This window comes from Prunus persica, chromosome G7 (genome assembly GCF_000346465.2).
Source record: "Prunus persica cultivar Lovell chromosome G7, Prunus_persica_NCBIv2, whole genome shotgun sequence".
Taxonomy (NCBI): Eukaryota; Viridiplantae; Streptophyta; class Magnoliopsida; order Rosales; family Rosaceae; genus Prunus; species Prunus persica.
In genome coordinates this window covers 11,539,784-11,548,565 of record NC_034015.1, presented here as the reverse complement: position 1 = coordinate 11,548,565, position 8,782 = coordinate 11,539,784, and the positions used below count along the sequence as shown (strand labels likewise).

At 35.7% G+C, this 8,782-nt stretch overlaps 1 long non-coding RNA gene across 2 annotated transcripts; it reads right to left on the bottom strand.

Annotated features, from left to right (window-relative positions):
• LOC109950451 lies at positions 397-2,927 on the bottom strand. 2 transcript variants are annotated; one of them, XR_002272659.1, is made up of 5 exons: positions 2,547-2,927; positions 2,092-2,153; positions 1,931-1,990; positions 1,695-1,797; positions 397-847 (listed from the first exon to the last, which is right to left on the bottom strand). It is a non-coding gene; the product is annotated as an uncharacterized LOC109950451 (long non-coding RNA). The 2 variants fall into 2 exon arrangements; XR_002272660.1 differs by having other exon boundaries at positions 397-840.

The following is an 8,782-nucleotide window of genomic DNA, read 5'->3' as shown; positions in this document are numbered from 1 at the left end:
AAATTAATGTTACAATTCCCCAATGTGGGACTCTATAAAAACAAATAAAGCGGTAGTTAGTTAACAACTCCCGGTGTAACTGACTTGGTAACTTGCTAAGTTATTAACCTTGCTGTCGTTGACGAGTCTATTTTTTAAAAAATGCTTGTTTTCCCTGTTACAACTTCCATTGTGTTTTTTTTGGTTTCTTTCTTCTTCTTCTTGTTTTTTTTTTTTCCTTTTTTCTGACAAGTTGGTAATGAAATAATCTTTCAAAAATAAAGTAGAAATTGTATTTCAATTATAATACCACAGTAATCAGACATTAAGCAAGGTCCATAAATTAACAAGCCAATTAACCCATTAGGTAATCATCCATCCATCTCCTATGACTGTAGCAGACAAAATCTTATTTCAGCCTCTTTATATTATTATCAGTACATGTAGCCATTCATTTCTAAGGAGGTGAGAAAGCTTATGCATGCTGTCAGACATGATCTGCTTTCACTACCTTCTAGCTCTCAAACTGAAGCAACTCCGACAATCACTTCGATAGATTATATTTGTAAACCGAAAACTCAACATTGCTATTACAAGAATTGCAAATCCTTATCCACAAAGGCCTGAGACGAGTTCAAAGGACAAGGAACAGAACACCATTGTGGTCGAGACAAAAAATCATGACCATCACATTTAAACCAGCACTTTTGTACCTCTCAAAATCTCATACTATACTAATAGCTCCCCGCATTTCGTCAAGCTCAACTCGTAATTTCATTAATTGAATCTTCACCTACATTCATGACACTCTTTTACATAAATAACCAGCACTGTTCTACAAAACAACCTAAAGCCTTCATCCTGGTACCTGGCAGAAAATGCAAGCTCATGGATAAGAGGAGGAAAAGGTGAACACTACAGCTAAAAGCTTACAACAAAGCACTCAGGAACTAAGACAAAATAATAGCTCAGGACATCAGATAGCATCTTATACAACACAAACCCCCTCTCCAAAACCAACACCAAAACCTAAACTTTCCCTTACACATCAACATCTTAGAACGCTGACAAACTGGTCAACCTGAAACATAACTTTTAATCAATCACCAACACAAAAATGCCTTGATGTTTTCAATCGGGAATGTTCTAAAAATGATCTTCCGAGGTCTTTAAGAATGAAAATAATTCTCAAGTTGCAAGCAACATAATGTATTCCTCCCTCTAATACTCTTTCCCCATTACTAATTGTGATTTAACAGCTACGAAGTAATAAACACGATAACAATTATATATATGTTCATTTGCTAACATCAATGAAACAAGTTAAGAACATACTCCAATGCAGTAGCACCTATTTAGATGACAGAAGAAACCCCAATGCAGGGCATTGAGAAACAAACCTTTTTTTTCTCGCAGTGATGAAAAGTGAATACTTAAGATATAATAAATAATAATAAATTTTTTAAAAACAAAACAAAACTACTAAAAGTACAAGAAATCAATCCAACGAGACAAATCAGACACAACTCTTTCTCATTTTCACCAATTGCCACAATGATTTTTAGTTACTGAGTTCGTGACAGGACTGACAGCACATTTTAAAGACAACCTGTCTATCAATGACATTGCAAAACATTATAACCTTAGACTCAGCAAATTGTTTTGATAGGAAACATTATATCTGAATTATGCATCCAAAATCATCAAAATCCTACCCAAGTATCTCAAATTCCAAAACCAAAAACTGCCCGCATCCTCTGGAAAATAAGATCCCGCCAACCTCTTTCTGTATTCTCCACCACATTCACATTCCCATATCTACATTACCAAAGGCACCAAATCAAAGCAATCAGCAATGCATATAAGAAAACAATAAAACTCACAAAATCCCAATCAATGAAACTATAAACTGAGAAGAACCCATTAATTAAAAGCTCAAATCAAAACTAACCTGTCTTCCTAGGGAATATCCGAATGTGTTAGCTTGACAACAGTGAGTCAGGTTCAGGCTCTTCGAGTAAAAATTCAAACGAAACACACTCAGTCCACAAAGCACAAAACCAATTAAAATCAACCAAAAATACGTTCAACCAAAAGCAAAACTTCACATACAGTTAATCAATCCAATCAAGCCAGCTCCCAAATCTCCACTTCTGCACAATCAAACTCCCATTCTGCAATTCCAAATTGGTAATCGTCACGACCATCAAAACTAGTATTCTAATCTGCCCTATGTTGGGTTTATTCATCCTATGTTGTGAACATTGACTCGACTAAATAAAAAAAGTGGAGCAGCTCCTGACTCGACTAAATAAAAAAAGTGGAGCAGCTCCTCACAAGTGTAAGGGATTATCAGAGAATCATTTGAAATGCATACTTAAACAATTTTATAAGGGTCATGGTAACAGAGTCATTTTATCAAACAGCTAGTAGGCGAGCTTTTTTACATGGATTAAATTGGAAACACAAGATCCCATACTAAAAAATCAGTCACTGAACTGTCAAATATTGGACATATATGCTTTTAAATTAAAAAAAGTAGATTGAATTGAAACTGTTACTTATACCTAGAAGATCAAAGACTAAGCCACCGAACCATCGAAGACTTCAAATGCAAAATGCTCATAGCTTCTCAAGCCTCTGCAACTGCATTGAACAACGCCTTTGGCCCTAGAGATTGTGGTAAACACCATGGAGAGCGCAAAAAAAAAAAAACATTCGAAATTTGGCGGAAAGGGGCAAAAAAAAAAATTTGGACCATTTCTCGATTTATGCGTGTCATCCTTGCGCAGGGGCCATGCTAATCTTCTCTGTATCGTTCCAATTTTATCGGATGTCCCCGAAGGGACAATAACAAATCTTTAGCGAAAGGATATAAAGAACTCGTCAAATACACAATTCTTCGATGTGGGACAAAGCCTCCGGGGTTTTAATAGAAAGTCGTTCGTTATTTTTCCTTTCTTCCAAGTTGGTAATGATGTAATCTACCAATAATAAAGTAGAAATTGTATTTCCATTAAAATGCCACAGTAATCAGACATTAAGCAAGGTCCATAATTAACAAGCCAATTAACTCATTAGGTAATCATCCATCCATCCCCTATGAAAAGGACCAAAACTGTAGCAGACAAAATCTTAATTCAGCCTCTTTATATTATCATCAGTACATGCAGCCATTCATTTCTAAGGATTTATCATTTATATGGATGCTATAGTCTCATATGTCAGTCCAGCTTAACTTTTACTCAATTTTATTTAAATTCGATTACATTTATTGATTGTTTTAGGACGTAGTCATACTAGTTAATTTATTTGATTTTCTGTGTTTTGAAGGACCTTTTCTATTAAGAGGGGCAATAGAATATTACACGAATGCTAGGACTCGAATGGGAGTATTTGCTCTAAATTATTACACTAGTGATTCCTTTACTTTTATGTTTTACTTATCAAATTTGAGGCTAAAGGTTGTGTCGTAGATAATCAACTATGTCAATAAATGGAATCAATGCTTGAGAATTTCTTCTCATATATCTCATTCATATCTTAATTTCAAAATACTAAATATGTGTCGGTGATAATATTATATTATGAGTAGCTTAAATTCCTCCTGGGAGTTTGAGTAGATGAAACTCCACCTTTTAAAGAGGTGATCGGAGAGACTCATTTTGCTTCTTTTTCAAGTTCAATTTAACTTGGGCAGCTTAAATTCCAACTGAAGCTCACAGGGCAATTCTGGGCCTCTTGCTTGATAAACAGACAATTGTTAAGCTTGGTCCAAATAGAAGACTAAACTCGGCCGGATTAACAAACACATATATTAAAAGGTGGGTTTACAATATTATTAAAAGGCCCATTTTGTAAGATCTTCTTTTTCTTTTTCTATAGAGAGAAGAAAGAGATGCCTGAGAAATGAGGGAGAGGTGGGGGGAAGAAAAGAGGGAGAAAATATAAAACTATTTCAAAACATAATTGTTCAATAGTTTTTTTGTAGTTAATTTTACGTGGCATTAGAGCATCCACAATTTGCTTTATAAATCACCTCATTATGCAATTTTTTGGGAAGATTTAAAAAAATACAACTCCAACCATGCTCTCCATCCACTTCCTAAAATAGAGAGACCTTTAGGAGCTCCTAAATCTGAGGAGAGAGAAAGAACTCATAATGGCTCCCTATAGTTTAATGTTGCTTTATGTTATGAGTATTTTAAACCTTTAATTAATGCTAATAATTTTTTATATTATTTTTATAGAGATTGACCAATTTAAAAAGAGTTATAGCATATGAGTCCCTAAATTAGAGAGTATAATTGGAGTTAAAATTTAGGAGATTCGCTATTATATCCAATATAGAAGCCTAAATTATATGATATTGATTGATCTTCCAATGTAATGATGTATTATATATGAATAGTAATAGGGTCTAGGATGATGACAATGGAAATTGACAGCTAAGCAAACTAAATAGAATAATGAACTTACAATGTTCCTTTGAACAATGTATGCTCAAGGATTCCCTCAACACCTCCAAGGGCTTGAATAACATCAGTTCGGTAGTTGTTTAAGTTCCATAATTTTCCACCAGATTCTGTTTCAAGACTTGGTACTGCTTAAAATCTGTGCCAACTCTCCACCCTTTGTCATATGCTAAAGTGTGCCTGTCCTTCTGGAGCCTAAAGGCTTATTTGTCATCACTTTTTGTGGTTGAAGTTTTTATTGTGTGAAAATAAAATACAGACCCGTCCCGTTCGATACGAACTTTCTTTTTACTTTTGGCAAATGGAAGGAAAGGACACCAACTTAAATTTTGCTTGGCGGGCGTGCCGCCGAGACCGACGGTGACTAAGTAATTTGCTGAACCCAGAAGGAGACCGTCTTGCTTGAGGATTTGAGCGTGGTATTTGTCATCACTTTTTGTGGTTGAAGTTTTGGATGATTTGTGGAACATAGAGCATGGTTGAAGTTTTGGTTGTAGTTCAAATATAGAGCATGATTGCAGCTCTATTCTTCTGAGCCCACGGAACCATATTTGTCATCCCAAAACTATGGAGAGATCTTCAGCAACCAAATTATTTGGTTTGTTGATGACACAAATGTTTATCGTGTTACGATACATAAAACATTTGAAGGAAATCTCACTACAAAACCCATCAATGGTGCTATTTTCATATTCAATCCAAGGACTGGTCAGCTGTTCCTGAAGGTATGCTTTCTATTTTTTCTTCTTCTTTCTGTGATATTTTGAAATTAACTTCTCTCTCTCTCTCTCTGTGATGGTTTTGAACTTCATATTTTGCAGGTTATCCACACAAGTGTCTGGGCAGGACAGAAGCGTCTTGGTCAATTGGCCAAGTGGAAAACTGCTGAAGAAGTTGCTGCACTTGTGCGCTCTCTGCCCGTTGAAGAACAGCCGAAGCAAATTATTGTGACTCGTAAGGGAATGTTGGATCCATTGGAGGTTCATTTGCTTGATTTCCCCAACATAATCATAAAAGGAAGTGAGCTGCAGCTTCCTTTCCAGGCTTATCTGAAGATTGAGAAATTTGTTGATAAATTTACTGACTTCTGTATGAACTTGGTTATTTACTGCAGTACAATCACATTGGAATATGTAGAGAGTTATTTCCTTCATTTATTATTATGTTGGCTGGGTGGAGTTAGTTGTCTTCGGTTCTTCATGAGTGTAACTTGGTACCTGATGTGTACATTAATTGTTTTCAGTTGTCTGTTGTATGAGTGCTCTTTATGTACCAGAGAAGCTAATTCTCTGTTTATGATGAATAATAGTTTCTTCCTTCTTCTTCTACGGTGGATGCAGGCAAACTAAGCTGAACCACGTTAAACACTGCATCTCTTTTTCCTTTAATGTCTACATGGTATCAGAGCAGGAGTCTTACTGATCAAAGCTTCTACAAGATCTCAGTTTTTTGTTGTTGTTGTTGACAATAGGAGAACAAAAATGAATTTCAGAGGAAAGAAAAGTTCTGCTACCTCTGACTATTGTGGACAACGTCGACATATCAAGGAAACCTGTTGGATCCTCCATCCACATTTGAAACCAAGAAATGAAAAGAATGCTAAGTCTGCACATGGTTCTGCTGCCAAAAATGTGAGCTCCACCAATGACTATGGAAATGGTGTCTTCTCAAAGACTGCACCAGTTTCTAATTCGAGTCAAGTCACCTCTAAGGAGACTTATGCAAATCATGCTTCTTTAAATTCTCTTACCCTGTTTGGTGAGCTTACTAAATTGCTTCAACAGTTTGGTAAATTAGAAAATGCATCACTTGCATCACATATCTTCCAAGCTTTTCTATCTGCCTTATCTCATAATTGCTTATCAAGTATTTGGGTTGTGGATACTGGAGCTACAGACCACATGACAAACAATAAAAATTGTCTTTTTAATCTTAAAATTCCAGAAAAAAGTCAATCAGTTTCGGTGGATGTCAAAAATGCTTTTTTGCATGGGGACTTAAAAGAAGAAGTCTACATGAACATTCCTCCAGGACATCCTCGAGAAAATCAAGAAGGATTTGTATGCAAGTTAAATAAAGCTCTCTATGGACTTAAACAGTCACCAAGAGCTTGGTATTCAAAACTTTGTTCAGTTCTCGAAGCTACAGGTTTTAAGAGGAGCAATGCAGATCCATCTCTATTTATTAAGGATCGATCCTTTGGAAAGCTTGTTGTCCTAATATATGTTGATGATTTAATAATCACAGGGAGCAATAATGCTGAAATCTCTAAACTAAAGTTCTTTCTCTCTAAAAAGTTGGCCATCAAAAGTTTAGGAGCATTGAAATACTTCCTTGGAATCGAAATTGCTTCATCAAGAAAGGGTCTGTTTCTCAACCAAAGAAAGTATGTGTTGGATCTTCTTCAAGAAACAGGGATGCTAGGTGCCAAACCTACCGAAAATCCAGTTAACAGCAAGGAGAGAAACTTAGTTTGGATGGGGAATTGTTATCAGATGTTGGACAGTATCAACGGCTGGTTGGAAAACTCATTTACCTTACCATCACTCGTCCTGATATAACCTACGCTGTTAGCTTAGTAAGTCAGTTTATGCACGCTCCAAGGACAAGTCATCTCACAGTGGTAAACAGAATTCTAAGGTATTTGAAGAGCTGTCCAGGACGTGGTATTTTGATGAAAAAGAATGGACATAGTCAGATTGTTGGCTATAGCGATGCTGATTGGGCAGGATGTCCAATAGATAGAAAATCCACTACCGGGTATTGTATCTTTGTCGGAGGTAATTTAATGACTTGGAAGAGTAAGAAACAAAATGTTATTGCTCGATCAAGTGTTGAAGCTGAATATAAAGCTATGGCATCTACTACCAGTGAGTTAATTTGGCTTCAATCTTTGCTTAAAGACTTTGGGTTTGTTATTTCTCAGCCCATGGAATTATTCTGTGATAACCAAGCTGCTATGCATATTGCTTCTAATCCTGTGTTCCATGAAAGGACCAAATATATTGAAGTTGACTGTCACTTTGTTCGTGAAAAGGTTCAATCAAATGTCATTCAAACGGTGTTTGTTAGAAGCAATGAGTAGTTGGCAGACATTTTTACCAAAGGCTTGTCCTCATCTCAGGAACACGAGATTATCTCGTGCTAAAGAGAGGAGAAATAGTAAGCATTTTGCTAGATATGATCATTTATATGGCATAATTTTATCTCTATGAACTAGACCATGAGATGTTCAATGAAGTTTAAAAAATTCTTAATTTGATATGCAACGAAAGTCTCTCTATTTGGCTTCTTCTTGGTTGGATGAGGATTGAGAAAGTCATATAAAGTGACAACCTGTTATTTCGTCATTCACGAAATCATAGAATGATTTGTTAGCTGAGTAGGAGAAGCCAACGCCTGCTGGTGACTCCAAATATAGCATATTTGCTTATGTAAAGATGACAGAGTATCAACGTGAGTTCGGAGCAGAAACTAACATTGGCAGTGACACAATTGTGATAATAGAATTAATGGGATTACTTACCTCTGTTCCAACTAAAATCATTCTTGAGCAGAATGTCTCCACTTGGCTTAAAAGGCCCATGCTCACCGAAAGCTCCAATTCCAACAGATGAACAACCAGGCCCTTCAAAACTCAGAAAGTTCAATTTCTGTCTTTTTAGCATTGCTTAATGCACATATAAGTTCTCAAAAACAAACAAAAAAAGCATATAAGTTGGCCAAAGACCAACAGTCTTTAAAGCATGTGGAAGAATTTAGGTAAGCTCACCTCCATTATACTAGCCGAATATGGTCAATAGGTGCACCATTCTATCCACCCCGTTGTGAATAATTAATCTTTAGCATACACATACCATAATTGGATCATTTTTTAAAATCACCATATATTCTATGTACAAAAATAATTAAATTGGAGATCTTCTAGTAACTCATATGTATTCAACAAATTGAATGTTTTGGTAATAATTAAGATCCTCACAATAAACCGTTCATTTAGTTGATATATTTAAGAGGGTTGCTAAACGAACACTAATTAATTAAGTGCACCCTATAATCTAAGTACACCTTATTTAACTACCAAAAATACCATTGGTACACCCTAATATACCAATTCATCTCTCCAGTATAAGTTTTTTCACTGCCCCATTTTCTTTTTCTTGGACTCCCTCTATATTGAAAGTTGACTAATCCTAATGCAAAACATGTAGCAGTGTTCACAATTTGAAGATTCTTTTGTTTTGAATTGCTAGCAATACCAGGAAAACATCTAAACAGTAAATAAAGATCGATATTAATTCCACAATTAAAAAGCTTTATCAGTATGA